The 16,742-nt window shown below is 45.8% G+C and overlaps 1 protein-coding gene across 1 annotated transcript in view; it reads left to right on the plus strand.

Annotated features, from left to right (window-relative positions):
- The first annotated feature begins 12,113 nt into the window (after nucleotides 1-12,113).
- Nucleotides 12,114-16,742, plus strand: part of FRS3 (fibroblast growth factor receptor substrate 3) — a 165,607-nt gene continuing 160,978 nt past the window's right edge. The window contains exon 1 of the mRNA XM_069633031.1: nucleotides 12,114-12,255. The gene's annotated coding sequence lies outside the window, so the exon portion shown is untranslated. The remainder of the gene's footprint in view (nucleotides 12,256-16,742) is intronic.

The raw sequence follows: 16,742 nt of genomic DNA on the forward strand, positions 1-16,742 counted from the left end.
CCCTCGCGGTATGGAAACAAGGCAATAACCATACACGAAAGGATGCGCCAGACACGAGGTTCAAATTCCCAATGCTAGGGTTTATTGCAAGCAAAATAGTCCCAATTGGCCAACTGTGGTCTCACGCCCCGCAACGTGTATTCTCTAGACCTCGAGGGACGCAAGAGAGCGAATTACGTACATCAGTTACATATATACAAAATGCATATCATACAATCAGCTATGACATGTTTAACACCCCCCTTTTATTGAGTTTCTTTGAACTCGGGATGATGATGGACATTTCCGATGAGAATGACAATTATGACACTTTCAATGTCTATTCTAGTAACAATGTGCAATTTAGAAAGTGCGGAGGCATCTTCTAGTTTTTGAACAGAGCACAGTGCTTCTGTTCTTGGAAGCAAGCTGTACACGGGGGAAGAGTCACATTCCAAGCTTTGCTATCTATGAGGTGCTATTCGTATCCTGGGAGCCGACACGCTCTAAAGGGTTTTGTGAAGGGGGGCCGTAAAAAGAGCATAATTCAAGCCTTTAGCTGCTTTATTCTAACATATTCTACCACAGTACGAGACTGGCTGGCAGCTGTGAAATGATTAAATGCCCTGCAGCTCTCCCTCAAGGCTACAGAGAGGGAGCGTGGGCATTCCTTTCCGGGCTGCTCATGAGGAGTTTCAACGAACTCCTCAGTCCCACGGCCTTGCCCTTTCATATTCAGACAACAATGTTAACAGTTGAGCAGAGTAAGCAGAATTCGCAAGAATTGCAAGCTGCAAAGCAGTTTAGACAGAAAGCACTGAGCAATGGTTAACAAGCAAAATGGTGATTCTTGCTACATTTAAAATGGCTGCTTGCTGGTCAAGCATAGCAGTCTGTATTTCTATAATTCTGTGCATAAGACGGTTGGCCTTTGGCCATCAAGATACGTCTATCATCCAAATGAAGGGTATTCACTTTTCCAGATTGACAAAATGGCATTTACATTGAACCCTCACATCCCAGATCCCTGACCAGCCCAATCCTCACCCCTGATGGCATTTACATTGAACCCTCACATCCCATGGCCCTGTCCAGCCCGATCCTCACCCCAGATGGCGTCTACATTGAGCCCTTGCATCCCATGTCCAGCCTAATACTCACCCCTGATGGCGTTTACATTGAACTCTCACGTCCCATGTCCAGCCTAATCCTTGCCCAAGATGGCATTTACAATGAACCTTCGCATCCCACGTCCCTGTCCAGCCCCATCCTCACCCCATATGGCATTTACATTGAACCCTCACATCCCATGTCCAGCCTAACCCTCACCCCAATGGCGTCTACATTGAACCCTCACATCCCATGTCCCTGTCCAGCCCAATCCTCACCCCTGATGATGTTTACATTGAACCCTCCCATCCCATGTCCCTGTCCAGCTTAATCATCTCCCAAGATGGCAGCTACATTGAACCCTTGCGTCCCATGACCCTGTCCAGCCTAACCCTCACCCCAGATGGCGTTGAACCCTCACATCCCATGTCCAGCCTAACCTTCACCCCAGATGGCATCTACATTGAGCCCTCGCATCCCATGTCCAGCCTAACCCTCACCCCGATAGCGTCTACATTGAACCCTTGCGTCCCATGCCCAGCCAAATCCACACCCCCTGATGGCGTTTATATTGAACCCTCACATTCCATGTCCCTGTCCAGCCCCATCCTCACCCCAGATAGCATTTACATTAAACCCTCACGTCCCATGTCCCTGTCCAGCCTAATCCTCCCCCAGATGATGTTTACCTTGAACCCTCACGTCCCATGTCCCTGTCCAGTCTAATCCTTATAAGTCTCTGATAAAAATTGTAGCGAAACACCATTTTATTGACACTTGGAAATTATGGAATCCAGACGAGTTGGATTACACATTCTACTCCAAAACTCACCAATCATACTCTAGAACTGATTACTTCCTAACGGCTTCCGTAACAAGAATGACTTAGTCAATACCTAAATAGGACCGATTTTCCTCTCTGACCATGCACCGTCTCAATTGTATTAGATATTAACCTAACCCAAAACCAGAATAAAAGACTAAACACAGCACTTCTTATATACATCTTTCAGCAGAGAGATCCTTCCTACTTAATCGACCTGACCTAACTAATATGGAACTAACTTGGGATGCCTTCAAAGCGATTCTGACAGGAGAATTGATCAGTAGAGTAGCCTTAAAAAGGAATGCACTATGAGAAAGAGTTACAGGATTCCCTCTTAACCACCAAACCGCTAGAAAAACAGTTCCAACTGGCAATTCAGATGGTACCCTAAAAAATCTGGTGAAATCAAAATTTTATTTTCTACTCCAGAGGCTAACATAACACTGCTTAATATTAAGGCAAAATATCACTAGGCCTCAAATAAAGCTGGCAGACTATTGGCGAGCTACCTGAAGGGTAAAAAAGAGAAATCAAAAATGTGGTCCATTAGGAACTGGAGTGGCAAAACATGCACCACGGACTCGGAAATCGCTCAGGTCTTCGCAGACTACTACCGTGCACTCTACTCTTCTGAAAATTCTACAAACCCCAGCATCCAAGCAGAAATAGATGTACTCTTTGAAAGCATTCATAAAAGGAAACTTAACAAAAATCTTCTGAAGGACCTAGATTCTCCAATTACTATGCCTGAATTAGTGAATGGAATCTCTTCTATGAAAAAAATGGAAATCCCCTGGTCAAGATGGTCTCCCAATAGAACCTGTATAACAGTCAACATCACATTTCCCCCTTTATTCCCCCTAAACAGACAAGGCTGCCTGCTATCCCCGCTTCTCTATGTCCTTCATCTAGAACCTTTACTAGAACTAATTGGAAATTACACAACTATCAAGTCCACAACACCAATATCAAGCTCGCACATTATGCAGATGATATTATTTTATTCCTCTCTAACCCCAATATCACAGTTAGGAAAACTATGGATCATATTGAAAACTATAAGAAAGTCTCATGGTACAAACACAATAAAGAGAAAACTGAGCTCCTCCCTCTAACTGCTTCAAGTATTAAAAGCAACCTTGATGATCTAGGATAATGCTGGAAAACAAGTCACATTATAAATCTTGGGACAGAATGTTCTCATAATATAGATACAACAATTACTAAGACCGAAAACTCCATACTAGAAACACTATAAAGAAACCAGATACCTGGTCGCCTGTGCCGTTCCTGGTGAGGAAGATTGGATACAGTTAAAATGATAATAGCACCAGTATTACTGCACCCTCTTGCAATGATTCCAATCCCATTTAGTAACAAATTCTATAAAGAGGTCAATTCTATCCTTTCCAATTTTTTATGGAAAGGGAAACCACCATAAATGTCCATGAAGAAGTTCCAGGCAATACAAAGACCAAGGAGGGGGTCACATTTATTTCCAAATTTCTTGGCTTTCCATCACACTTTCATACTAACACAAATAAATCAAATTGTGTACCATCCACCACAAGACAGCTGGGCGTCCCCAAAATGACTAGAATTTGAAGAAGCCTTATCACACCCATTTCCATGAATATCTATAAAAAGCACTATTTAATTCCTAGCTTGACCTCTACAGTCAAAATACTTAGAGGGTCCAATGTAGCATCTGGGACAACACATACAGGCTCCCAAATGGCCTAACCCTGGAACAACCCTTCACTAACAAATAATAAACAAACCTTACACTGGGAAACTTGGATGGATAGGGAAATCTTTTTCATGCACCAAGTATGGGACGAGGATTCTCCTCTCAGTTACGCAGAACTCCAAGACAAATATGGCTCCCCCATCTGAACTTAGGAACTACATGAGGCTTTGTAAAATAATATAAAGAATTAGAACAAATACCCAGTCGGCACAGCTTTGCGGAACAGATAACATAGCAATGTGCAGCACACTTAACAAGGCCAGTGTTCTTTACAAAAGAAATACTCTCTCGAATAACCACAAAATTCTCAACTTGGAAATGGGAAGAGCGCTGGCTACTGAACTGGAACCGAACCATTGGTGACAAATAGACATGAGAATAGTGAAAGCTTCCAGATAGGCTAGCAAAACTCAAACAGGGCACAGTGGACTCCAGAAAAATTACTAAGGCCAAAATTAGTGCCAATTCACCTTGCTCGAAATGCCAAGAAACACAACTATTGGGCACATTCAAGCATAGGCTTTTCTCATGTCCTCAATTATCTGTATTTTGAGCGAAGATAACTGAAAATATTGTAGATATTCTTCAAATTGGCTATAACCATTCACTGAAAGTCCTGTGCATCAATTCTATAGCTGCCCACGATAAAGAATGAATCTTAAATGATAAGCAAATATCTCTAGTAGATATCCTTCTAGTAGCAGCCATTCAATGGATCACTGTGACATGGAAGAATAAAGACCAGAGGACATAGTTTGGGCTATTAAGAAAGTTAAACTATCTAGGGGCCTGGCCCCGGTGGTCTTCCACCTTTTCTAATTAAAAGGGATCCGGTTGCCTGGGCCCATTTTTTCAAACATATTGTGATGCCATCTATGTTTTCATATATTCCCAGCTTCCTGGGCTCAGTCTATTATTGTTCCTCGTCTATAAAAAGGGTGATCCCAACGACCCAGGCCATTATAGGCCTATTGCCCTGATAGATTATTCCAGCAAAGTCTCCTCTATTCTGCTGTTAAAGGAATGGTTCGCCCAAAAGTTTTTATTTCAAAAATAGATAGGCGATATTAAAAAAAAAGATTGGCATTTTTTTTTCGAAGTCCCTATGTAAAATTTTGAGCAATTCAAGCTCAACAATTTGCAAAAGCAAGCACATGGGCGCATCCATTTTGTGAAATGGATGCCCGCCTGTGCTGGCTTTTGCTTTTGCGGCACTAATGAAGGAAAAGCCAGCCAGCTGTAGTAAACAAAAGCTACCACTGGGTGGCTTTTCCTTCATTGGTGCCGGGACTCGGAGGACGCGGACCGGAGACTACAGGCAGAAAAGCTGCAGCTGCATCTCGGTAAGTGCTTTTTTTAAAATAAGCGCTAGCTGCATTTTTTTTTCTAAGTTTTCCAGGCTGGAGGAGCCCGGAAAACTTAGATATAAAACCGCAGCTTTAAAAACGTTGTATTTATGTTTGCGGTCGCTTTTGAAGCGACCGCAAACATAAATACAACGTTATTGTGTTTGAAAGCGGTGCAGTTTTTCTTTCTAAGTTTCTCAGGCTCCTCCGAGCCTGAGAAACGTAGAAAGAAAAACCGCAGCGTTTTCAAACACAACCGCGTTGTGTTTCTGCCTAAATCTGCTTTCCCATTTGGGGCTTTAGGGTAGAGCCCCAAATGGGAAAGCAGATTTAGGCAGAAACACTGCAGCATTTAGCATTTCCCATTTGGGGCTCTCGGGCCCCCCGTGGGGAGCCCGAGAGCCCCAAATGGGAAATCAGCTGTAGGCAGAAACACCGCGGCATGTAAACACAACCGTGTTGTGTTTCTGCCTGCCTTGGCTTTCACTTTGGGTCTCCGGTGCTCTCCTGGGGGAGCACAGGAGACCCAAAGTGATAGCCACGGCAGGCAGAAACACAACGCGGTTGTGTTTGAAAACGCTGCAGTTTTTCTTTCTGAGTTTCTCAGGCTCCTCCGAGCCAGATGAGCCTGAGAAACTTAGAAAGAAAAACCGCAGCGTTTTCAAACACAATAACGTTTTATTTATGTTTGCGGTCGCTTCAAAAGCGACCGCAAACATAAATACAACATTTTTAAAGCTGCGGTTTTATTTCTAAGTTTTCCGGGCTCCTCCAGCCCAGAAAACCTAGGAAAAAAAACGCAGCTAGTGTTTATTTTTATTTAAAAAATAGCACTTACCGAGATGCAGCTGCAGCTTTTCTGCCTGTAGTCTCCGGTCCCCGTCCTCCGCGTACAGCACCAATGAAGGAAAAGCCACCCAGTGGTAGCTTTTGTTTACTACAGCTGGCTGGCTTTTCCTTCATTAGTGCCGCAAAAGCCAAAGCGAGCACAGCGGCGGGCATCCATTTCACAAAATGGATGCCCCCATGTGCTATCTTTGAGCTTGAATTGCTCAAAATTTTACATAGGGACTTCGGAAAAAAAAAATGGCAATCTTTTTTTTTAATATTGCCTATCTATTTTTGAAATACAAAATTTTGGGCGAACCATTCCTTTAAGAGACTTGAATACCTTCCTGAGTAAATCCCAAAATCTATCTCGTTTGCATGTGGGATTCCAAAAACAAATGGGCACATCTCTTAATGCTACTCCGCTGAAACACCGGCTGTACAGTGTAAAGGCCTCCCAGGGGGGAAACGTTTACAGGGCCTCCCTGGATTTGTCATCGGCTTTCGATTGTGTGGTCCGCCAGCAGTTATGGGATAAATTGCTGAGGCTCAATGTACTGCAGAAACTAGTTCAGCTAACTGCTTTGCTATATCAAAACTCAATGTTTAGAATTCGGCTGAACAAAGAAGGTGCTCTCCCTAGGCCAATTCAGATCAAATTGAGGCTTAGACACGGTTGCACTCTGGCACCGACATTATTTAATCTTTACTTATGCGACACTCAGGATCTATGGCACAGGTATGATGTAATACTGGTAAAACGGGGCCATTTGAAACTTCATTGGTTGGCCTTCGCCGACGATATCATCATATTTGATAGGACTCTATGTGGTCTCCAATTCAAGCTCAACATCTTTTATTCCTATACTTTAATGAATCATTTTGTGGCTAATGGGTCCAAATCAAGCCAAATACTATGTGTTGGTCTGTGGGGACAGAAAGGGTTGAGTTAGTGGCATCCCTCCACTACCTGTGTTATAATCTGACCAATTCATTGTCTATAAATATGTGGAGAGCAATGTTGAAAGACAAAATGGCACCTTTGCTATCCCATATGAAGCGGATTCTTAGAAAACTGTGCCGATTTTCAATTTTTCCTGTTATAAAACACTACCTGGGAAAGATTGAGCCTGTGCTCTTATACTCTTTGGACACAGCTTTTGTAACTCTGGGTCCTTATTTATTAAAAATTCTTATAGCTTTGCGCCACACGCCCGAAGGCCTGAGGGCGCACACAAGGCAACAAATATAGACAGACGACCAAGACAGATAGCATTTGTGGGGTGCGAGGAGGAGAATCCAGGGCAGAACTCGGAGTCAGCTATACGGACAAAAATACTTAAGGAGCACAGGTCTCTAGTCGGGCACAAGATTGAACAGGGGTGTCTTCAGCTCCTTTTTGAACCTGTCCTGTCTGTGTTATCCACGGCTTTAAGCTCAGGCGGGAGCATATTCCAAAGATCGGGGCCTTGTACGTTAAAGCTGCGACTACAGGCCTTTACCAGTTTAAATCTAGGTTTGACCAACCTCCTGTGGTACTGGGGCTTGAGAAGACGGGCAGAGATCTGAAGTTGAAGGCAGGTTCCCAAGTAACGGGGTGCCGTGTTCATGACACATTTATGTGTGAGGGTCAGAATTTTGTGTCTTATTTTCACCTTTACCGGGAGCCAGTGTAGGCTGCACCTCAATGCCGTGACATGTGCAAGCCTAGAGAGCCCTGAGACAGCCCTCACTGCCCCGTTCTGAGAGACCTGCAGCACTGCTATAGAGGAGTGGACACAGCCACTAAGTAGGCTGTTGCAATGATCTAAGCATGTATTGATGAGGGCAGATGCCAAAGTGGCAAGGTTCTCCTGCACAAGAAAAGGGCGGATGAGCCAGAGACGCTTCGTGATCAGCCCACACGCAAACCGGATAAGGGCAACCTGATGTGTCATGGACAAAACAGACTCCAGGACAATGCCAAGGGTTTTAACCCGCTCAGCCACTGGGACCAAGGTACCCATGAGCAGGAACTGACTATACCGTGTTGGCAAAGATTTCCGTTTTGCTGTGGTTGCAACAATAAGGAGCTCAGTTTTTTGGCATTCAAAGCCAGAGAGTTGGCCGCCATCCATGCATGGATGGCTTTATAAATGGTGTTTCGTTTTTTTGCACCCTCAGTGTATGAGCCTGATAGTTTGACGGTCACCTGTGTATTGTCAGCATAGTTGGCCACGTGGGCACCAAGGCTGAGTAGCAAGAGCAGGAAGGGAATTAGGTAAACATTAAATAGGGTAGGCGAAATGCATGAGCCCTGTGGCACCCCAAAAGTAACAAGAGAGGGGTCTGAGCAAGTTTCACCTATGTTTACCATAGAGTATATGGGGCCAAGGAAAGATGCAATCCAGCTGGCAGCTTTTGTGGAACACCCGGCCAGGGACTGTAATCTGCCTTTGAGTAGACCATGATCTACAAGGTCAAACTCTGACGAAAGATCTAACAGCATGAGGATGGATGACTGACCGTGGTCCATGTTCAATAAAAGATGAGTCTGCAGGTCAAGCATGGTGGTCTCAGTACCGTGCCCTTTCCTGAGACCGGATTGACAGGACAATAAAATATCCCTACCCTCCAGAAACTTTTGGAATTGAAAATGCACCAAATTGTCCACTATCTTAAGCAAGAAGGGTACGTTGGTGATCGGACGATAATTTTCTCAGATGAAGGGATCTAGGGAATCCTTTTTTAGCAAGGGGGGGGTCACCAAGGCCTCCTTAGATTCTATACAGGGTTTGCTTTGGAAGAATGTGTTGGAGCTTTCTGGTTCTATTCCTAATGTAATCATTTGTCATTAACTAAATTTGATTTCCTTGAATGCTAGATTTCAGTGTAAACCGCTATTCGTTTTCCATACATTTTTGTCTCCTCCGCCCGATTCCTTCTTTATAGACATGCATCAGATTGTGACAAATTGTTCTGTAATATCTGTAACCTTGTTTAGGGATCAGAGGCGTTGTCTGTTAGAGCGAATTGGCTCATCTGAATTGGAATTGTCTGGCAATCCTGAGGTGGTTAAATCGAAATCGTTCAGAGATGACTGGAGAATGACTCTGGAAACCTTGTCATCATATACATCTTATCAGGAGTATGCCAGGTTTCCTCGTAGGATGGGCAAGGGCAATTTGACGGGATATGTTAAAGGTTTCCCTTGCAATAAGGCACGAAATACATATCTACAATTCAAATTAAATCAAATCCACACAAGAGAAAGGACAGAAAACTGGTGTACAGAAGCTTCTGAAGATGAACTGCCTTTGAATTGGTGTTTCTGTAATTCAACCAGTAATGTGGAAACATCAGAACATTGGATTATGGATTGTCATTCTCGAAGTCTGAGTAGATCTATTTCCTTATGTAGCGAATTGAATAGTTTTTATTCAGAATACTCCAAGGAGTTGCTCTGGTCCAGACTTATGTGGGGTGAGAGTCTATCTCTAATCCTTTCACTTACTTGTTTTTTAAATTGTAATGACCTTACTTAGATGTATGTATTTTATCTGTAATTAAATGATGTATGATGTGTGACATATGTTTACTTTTTACTGTATTCATTTGTGTACGTTTTTCTGCAAACCAAATCGCAATAAAAAAAAAAAGACCTGCCAACTCATCGAGCTTGGTGGAATTCTTTATAGACTGGAAAAAGCTCTATGTTGAGTTACCATTGACACTCTCAAGTTCTCAGAAGTCTGTAATCCTCTGTAGAATTTCATATGCAAGTTACTCCCTAACTCCACATCTAATAACAAATTCCTATAACTTTGCAAACCTCCATAATTATAAACTAATAAAAGGTATGGCTAGAGATCTCCTGACAGTTCCATCATATTTTCTAGAGTTTAGGCTATTTCATAACCAATCCTGGCTGCTCCCCTCCACCCCCCCTCGCTCCAATCCATGGCACATCAGCTACCTAGATCACTGAGTAACTCTCAACTGGTCTAATGCATTCAAGTTGCCCTATCTATGTAACACACACCTTAACCTTTTCAGAAGAATCTATTAGCATCAGTAGCTGAACATTATTGTAGTTCACATAGGATGGATTCCCTTCTCCTCCCTTCCTTTCCACCTCTACTTTCTTCCTTTCCTTCCTTCTTCTCATCTCTCTCCAAGCCTCTTTTCAGTAGTACCATTACAGTCAGAGTTTACATTGTACCTTCGTTTCTAGGTGTGCACTGGAGCCCGCCAGCATATATAAACAGCATCTTGAATGTTTTTGCAATAAACACCACACGTCTCTGTATTAAAAAATGTATTCCGAATGACCTTACCGTCACTGTGTAATAGAGCCTATCTCCGTTCAATCATTTATAGTTCATTTGTTCCTTTTTCTAACATTCTATGCATTTTCTTGGCATTTTGTGGCTCCCCCTGTGTACCTGCAGCCTTGTCCTTTATTTATGTATCATATAATATCTCACTTTGTCATTTAACTTTGACATATTGGGCCTCATTACGACCCTGGCGCTAAGGGATTACTGGTACCGGCAAGGGTACCGGTAATCCCTTAGCGCCTGATTACGAGGTCCCTTTGCGGGTTCCCACCTTAACGGCTGGTTTTACCAGCCGTTAAGGAATGAACCCGCAAAGGGACCTTGGTGCTAATTACAGTACTGCAATTTGCGGTACCGTAATTACCGCCTTCCCCATTCCCATTATGCCCTATGGGGCAAAAATGGGACTGGGGAAGGGCCATGGTGAAATGGGGAAGTACCGCCCCGCCAACCTTGAAATGGGGTGGTACTTCCCCATTTCACCATGGTGGACTTGTTACAATACCGGCAGCAACCATGGTGCTAATAGCGCCATGGTTTAGCGCCGGTGTTGTAATGAGGGCCATTGTGTCCCTCTGCAAGGGCCTTGGAATTGGTTATGTAATGACTACAGTTATCTCAGTTGAAAATACAATAAAACTTGTTGTACTCAATGTAGAGACTGTAACATCTTATGTCTATGTTTATGGACGGCAAAGGCATCTGCCTGTCCTCTGTGGATGTTTGGTGATTTCAACGGTGTTGGGTCACGTGTGGGTGGAGTTACCACCAAGACAATCGAGACTTCATTAAAGAGACGCACGTTCATACACACGCTTTCATACATGCCAACTTTCTTGACCTCCTGGGAGGGAGATTTTGAAACAGAAAGCAGGAGACAGGAAGTTCCCCATAGGATTGCTTTTGGGTGTAATTATTTTAGGTGGGAGTAATTAAAAAATTGCGATATTTGTCATAAAAAAACAGGAGTCTCCCACCTAAATCGGGAGGGTTGGCATGTATGCGCTTTGTCTCTGTGTCTCATTGTGCAGTCTTATTTAATATATTCATGTGTCCTGATTTCACACATAACATACACCATTTGGGCATAGCTCTCAACTCACACGCTTTTGGCGGGTGTCACCCACCTTGTAAACGGCTGACTCACCCGCCAAGCCTCCTACACGCCCATACATTCCAATGGGCGTCTCACCCGCCAAAAACAAAATCGTGTGATTTCACCCGCCTTTGCAACACAAATGGTTGAGAGCTATGATTTGGGGTGAGGATTAGGCTGTGTTCAAAAGTGTTACTGTATTTCAACAGAGATAACAGTAGACATTACATAACCAATGCCAAGGCCCTCGCAGAGGGAGGCAATATGTCAACATTATATGATAGAATTTGAAAGTAAATAATACATAAGTAAATGACAAGGCTGCAGGTACCCAGTGAGGAGCCACAAAATACAAAGAAAATGCATACAATGTTTGAAAAAAGGAACAAATTAACTATAATCAGTTGAACAGAGACAGGCACTATTACATAGTGTTGATAAACTCAATCAAAATACATTATTTAATACAGAAACGTGTATTGTTTATTACAAAAACATTCAAGATATTCCTCGCACCCCAAGTCCAGCCTAATCTTCACTATCAACGGCGTTTATATTGAACCCTGCATCCCACGATCCATGTGCCTGTCCAGCCAAATCCTCACCCAAGATGGCGTCTACACTGTGCCCTCACATCACACAACCCTGTGCATCTGAATCCTCACCCAAGATGGCGTCTACACTGTGCGCTCACATCACACAACCCTGTGCAGCCGAATCCTCACCCAATATGGCGTCTAAACTGCCTCCTGGCACAGAAGCGCGGCGCGCAGCCCCGCCTGCCAGTCCTCCTGGTAGACGCTCTATCCCAGAGTGCGTGACTCGCTAGTGCCGAGCGGCGCTCTGTCCCGGCCGCCGCAGCCGCACTCGCTGGCCCGCGCAGACGCTCCGTCCCCGCTTCCCTCTCGCTGCTCCGCTGTCTGTGACCCCTGACCCCGGCCGGCGCAGGGGCCTGCGCGTTGAGGCGGCGGGAGGCGAAGGAGCCCGAGAAGGGAACACCGGTAAGGGGGAGGGGCTGGGGACTAACGGAGGGGGCGGAGCAGCGAGGAGAGGGGGGTGGGTGGCAGGGCAGATGTGCAGCCCCGCCTCCTGCTAGTGCTGGCTGTGCAGCCCCCTCCTCTAGGTGCAACCTGCAGCCCCCCGAGAATGCGTGTAGTGCCTGACCCCCCCCCCCTTCCCGGCACCACATACACCCCAGCCCCGACTGCTGCGTGCACGCCCCTCGCTGAACACTGTGCGTGGTGCCCTTAAAGACTGTGTGCACCCCGAACCCGGCCTCTTATGCATGCAGTATGCATCCCCCCTCTGCGTGCAGTGCGACCCCCATTTCTGCATGCAATGTGCATTCCCCCTCAGCATATTGTGTGACCACCATTTCTGCATGCAGTGTCCATTCACACTCTGCATGTAGTGCGACCCCTTTTTCTGCATCCATTGTGCATTCCCCCTAAGCATGCCACTATGCACGCAGTACGACCCCCATTTCTGCATGCAGTGTGCATCCCCCTTCTGCATGCAGTGTGCATTCCACCCCTGCAGACAGTGTGCATCCCCCCTCTGCATGTAGTGCGACCCCTTTTTCTGCATCCATTGTGCATTCCCCCTAAGCATGCCACTATGCACGCAGTACGACCCCCATTTCTGCATGCAGTGTGCATCCCCCTTCTGCATGCAGTGTGCATTCCACCCCTGCAGACAGTGTGCATCCCCCCTCTGCATGTAGTGCGACCCCTTTTTCTGCATCCATTGTGCATTCCTCCTAAGCATGCCACTATGCACGCAGTACGACCCCCATTTCTGCATGCAGTGTGCATCCCCCTTCTGCATGCAGTGTGCATTCCACCCCTGCAGACAGTGTGCGATTCCCCATCATAGTTTGCTTTCCTCCCTTCTGCATACAGTGTGCAACCCCTGCATGCCTCCTTTCTTCATACAGTAGTGTGCATGTTCTCCAGCATACAGTGCGCGTGCCCTCTTTCACCATATATTGTGCATGTTCCCTTCCGCCTACTGTGTGCCTCCCTTTTGCTGCATACGCTGGCATCTCTTTCCTTACCACGTGCACCACCCTCTGCTTGCTCTGTGCACCCCACCACTTCTGCATGCGCTCCTCTATACTTGCCCTCACTACTATGTTTGGCTCTTGGCGAATAAGAAATGGTGTGCTATGTGGATAACATATGGGGCGAGTGATTTATGCTTGGCGTATAGCAACATTGTTACCCCTGATGATTCCGTTATTTGGTTGGTATTTTGTTTCCAGCACATAGGCCTGGTCTGAAAAGCCAGCATTGCTGCAATGGACTTGTCAGGTGGGCTGGAAAGATGTGGCTTTTGGTAAGAAACTGCTAATGGCAATGATGGGGGTGTATATGGGACAGAAGTCTGCACTCAATTGGGTACCATTGGGGAATTCGGCAGATGAAACCAATGCTGCGCCATGTCTGCTAGGAAAGCAGAGTTCTTGGGCCTGGAAATCTAGAGTATAAGTACCCCCATTTCTTGATAGCTGTAAGGGTTGAGAGTATAACCTTAGGCTTTTTGTCCTCCCAGAAGCCCGGAGTGGAGGTCCTTAAGCACGCTGACTTCAACAGGTTCCACTGGTTCTCTAGCAGCCCACAGGCTCGAAGTGGAGGCCCTTAAGCACGCTGACTTCAACAGGTTCCACTGGTTCTCTAGCAGCCCACGGGCTCGGAGTGGAGGCCCTTAAGCACGCTGACTTCAACAGGTTCCACTGGTTCTCTAGCAGCCCACATGCTCGAAGTGGAGGCCCTTAAGCACGCTGACTTCAACAGGTTCCACTGGTTCGCTAGCAGCCCACGGGCTCGGAGTGGAGGCCCTTAAGCACGCTGACTTCAACAGGTTCCACTGGTTCGCTAGCAGCCCACGGGCTCGGAGTGGAGGCCCTTAAGCACGCTGACTTCAACAGGTTCCACTGGTTCGCTAGCAGCCCACGGGCTCGGAGTGGAGGCCCTTAAGCACGCTGACTTCAACAGGTTCCACTAGTTCTCTAGCAGCCCACGGGCCCGGGAGTGGAGCCCCTTAAGCACACTGACTTCAACAGGTTCCACTAGTTCTCTAGCAGCCAGGTTTTGAATTTAATCCTTGCATCCACTGGGAGCCAGTGGAGAGATTTCAGAGCTGGAGAGATACGATCCCAGGGCTTGAGGCCAAGGACAAGTCTTGCAGTCCTGTTCTGGATTAGTTGCAGAGGGCGGAGAGTAGAGGCAGGTAGACTTAGAAAGAGGCTGTTAAAATAGTCCAAGCTAGAGAGAACCAGAGCTTGATATACCATGAGCTTCTGGGGGAAGGAGAGGAAAGGCAGAGTACCTCTGAGGAGGTGCAGTCAGAAATTTGACTTTTTAGAGACCTCAGAGATGTGGGCGGAGAAGGAAAGGGTGGAGTCAAAGATGACCCCGAGGTTCTGAGCCTCGCAGGTGGGGGTTGGAGGAGGGCCAAGGGAGGCAGGCCAGAGAGTGAGGGGAAAGGATGGTGAAGGTGTGCCGATGAGGAGGATCTCCGTCTTGCTGGCATTCAGACAAAGATCATTGGCGGAACACCAATCTTGAATGGCAGTTAGGCAATCAGAGATGAGAGAGGGAGAGGAGGTGGGAGAGGGCAGCTTGAAAATGAGTTGTGCCTCGTCAGCGTAGCACTGGAAATTTGAGCAGAAAATGGCAATGCAGTGGGCGAGAGTTGCCAGGTATTGGTTTGACTTTGTATTGTTGACTTGGACTGGACACTATTTGTCTCAAAAGTTCCCCCCAAAATTGCTCTAGAGAACTACTGCCTTCATTTTTTGCAAAACCTCACAAACCGCCATTCATAAACATGGGCTACTGTTTCTTTGGTGCCCTGGCCCCTATTTTGTTCCAGTTTGACCCACTTGTTGGCACAGGCTAAAAACCAGAGCCTCAAATCGTTCATACTTTGCACCCTCTTGAGCAACCCCCACTTCCTACCATGGGGACAATAAAACGGCGCATTCAGACTCTGATTCTGCGGTCCTTCCTCTGCCTCCCCCTTCACCCCGAGCAAACCTCATTCATGATATACAACTCCAGCTGCCAACTGCTGCAGGCACTGCTCCAGATAAGGTTTTGAATTAGGAGTATTTTACTCCATCAATTGTAACGATGGAAGTAAAATGATTTTTTGGGGAGTAAAAATGTACATCCAGTTCTCAAAGGGAGTATTTTACAATAGAGTAAACATATGTTTTACTGGAAAACGGAAATGTTTTAGTAATAATAATTTCTTTGCACCTAGTTATTCATGCATTATGTTATGGGTTGTGGTTGGAGTTTGTAGGAATGGTGAATCTCTGCGCTAGGTGCTTAGTCTGTGCCTGAGCTAGGCTGAGCTTGTTTTGATTATCTCTTGCTGCCTGCGTGTGGGTTTCCAAATGGACAGAGCTCCTGCAGTCCAAGTTTTAAGTATATGTTTTTTGCTGAGACTGAACCCCTCTTGTACGCTGGCGCTGGATCAGTTGACAGTATAAGTTCTTCTTCAATAAGATTTGTAAACCTTATCGGTTTTGAGAAAGTATTAGGTTTTATTGCATCAGTTGTTCACACACGTTTGTTGGTTAGCATTGGTTGTCATTTGTATGACATACATCCTGGCGTGTACGTTGTTTCAGTGCAACTCATAAAGCTCCATGCTTGTGATTTTTAAGGGCCGACACGTGTTTCAACCAATGGTGTTTCTCAAGGCAGTTAATTTTGTCCCTTCCCCTCCAACCCCCTGCACTTTCCCGCTTCCCTTTTCCCATGCATTTGCGCAATCTGAATGACACCTGGCCTAGTATGATCGTTGTCTGTCCTCCCTTTGTTCCCCCTCCCTTGCCTCGTCGCGCCTTGAAACACTTGTGTATAGGCGTGTTATAAATGCCATATCATATCATGGGGCTGCATGGGTGTAAGCAGGGGTACATGGTCCTACGTATCGCAACCCTAGTGTTTTTGTAGTTAACCTGATTAATGCCGGATCGTCCATAAGAAGGCCTCAAACATCCAGTCCTTCCCAGAAACCTACAATTTTACCATCCTCTGCATCCCTCTAACTTGGTTTAATGTTCTCTGTGCCGCTCTTCCAATGTAATTCTTTTCCTGCTGGGCTTCACCTGCTCTCTCTGACTCAATCTACTAGGCCTTCTAGTGAGTTTAGACAGAACTGTGCAGTGCTGCCGCTCCTCCCTCATTCTTTGGCTAAAATCTCTGCTCTCCTATGGCTCTCTCCATCTCTCCTATATTCTCTAACTGCTACACTATCACCTATCCCACTTCTCTCTCCAAGTCCGGCAGGACAAAGCACAAAAAAGATATCCTGTGTGCAAACCCTGGACTTCCCATTGCAGACACCTATGTCATTGATTCCTCTAGAGAGGTTTTTACTCGTATCCTTTTCTCTGTCCCCTCTCCTGATCTCTGGACTCCCCATCTCATCTCCTCTCTCCATCTTCACACTCCTCTATTAACGGCAGCAT

The sequence above is a fragment of the Ambystoma mexicanum genome, chromosome 13 (assembly GCF_040938575.1).
Source record: "Ambystoma mexicanum isolate Mex_15411 chromosome 13, UKY_AmexF1_1, whole genome shotgun sequence".
In the NCBI taxonomy this organism is placed as follows: Eukaryota; Metazoa; Chordata; class Amphibia; order Caudata; family Ambystomatidae; genus Ambystoma; species Ambystoma mexicanum.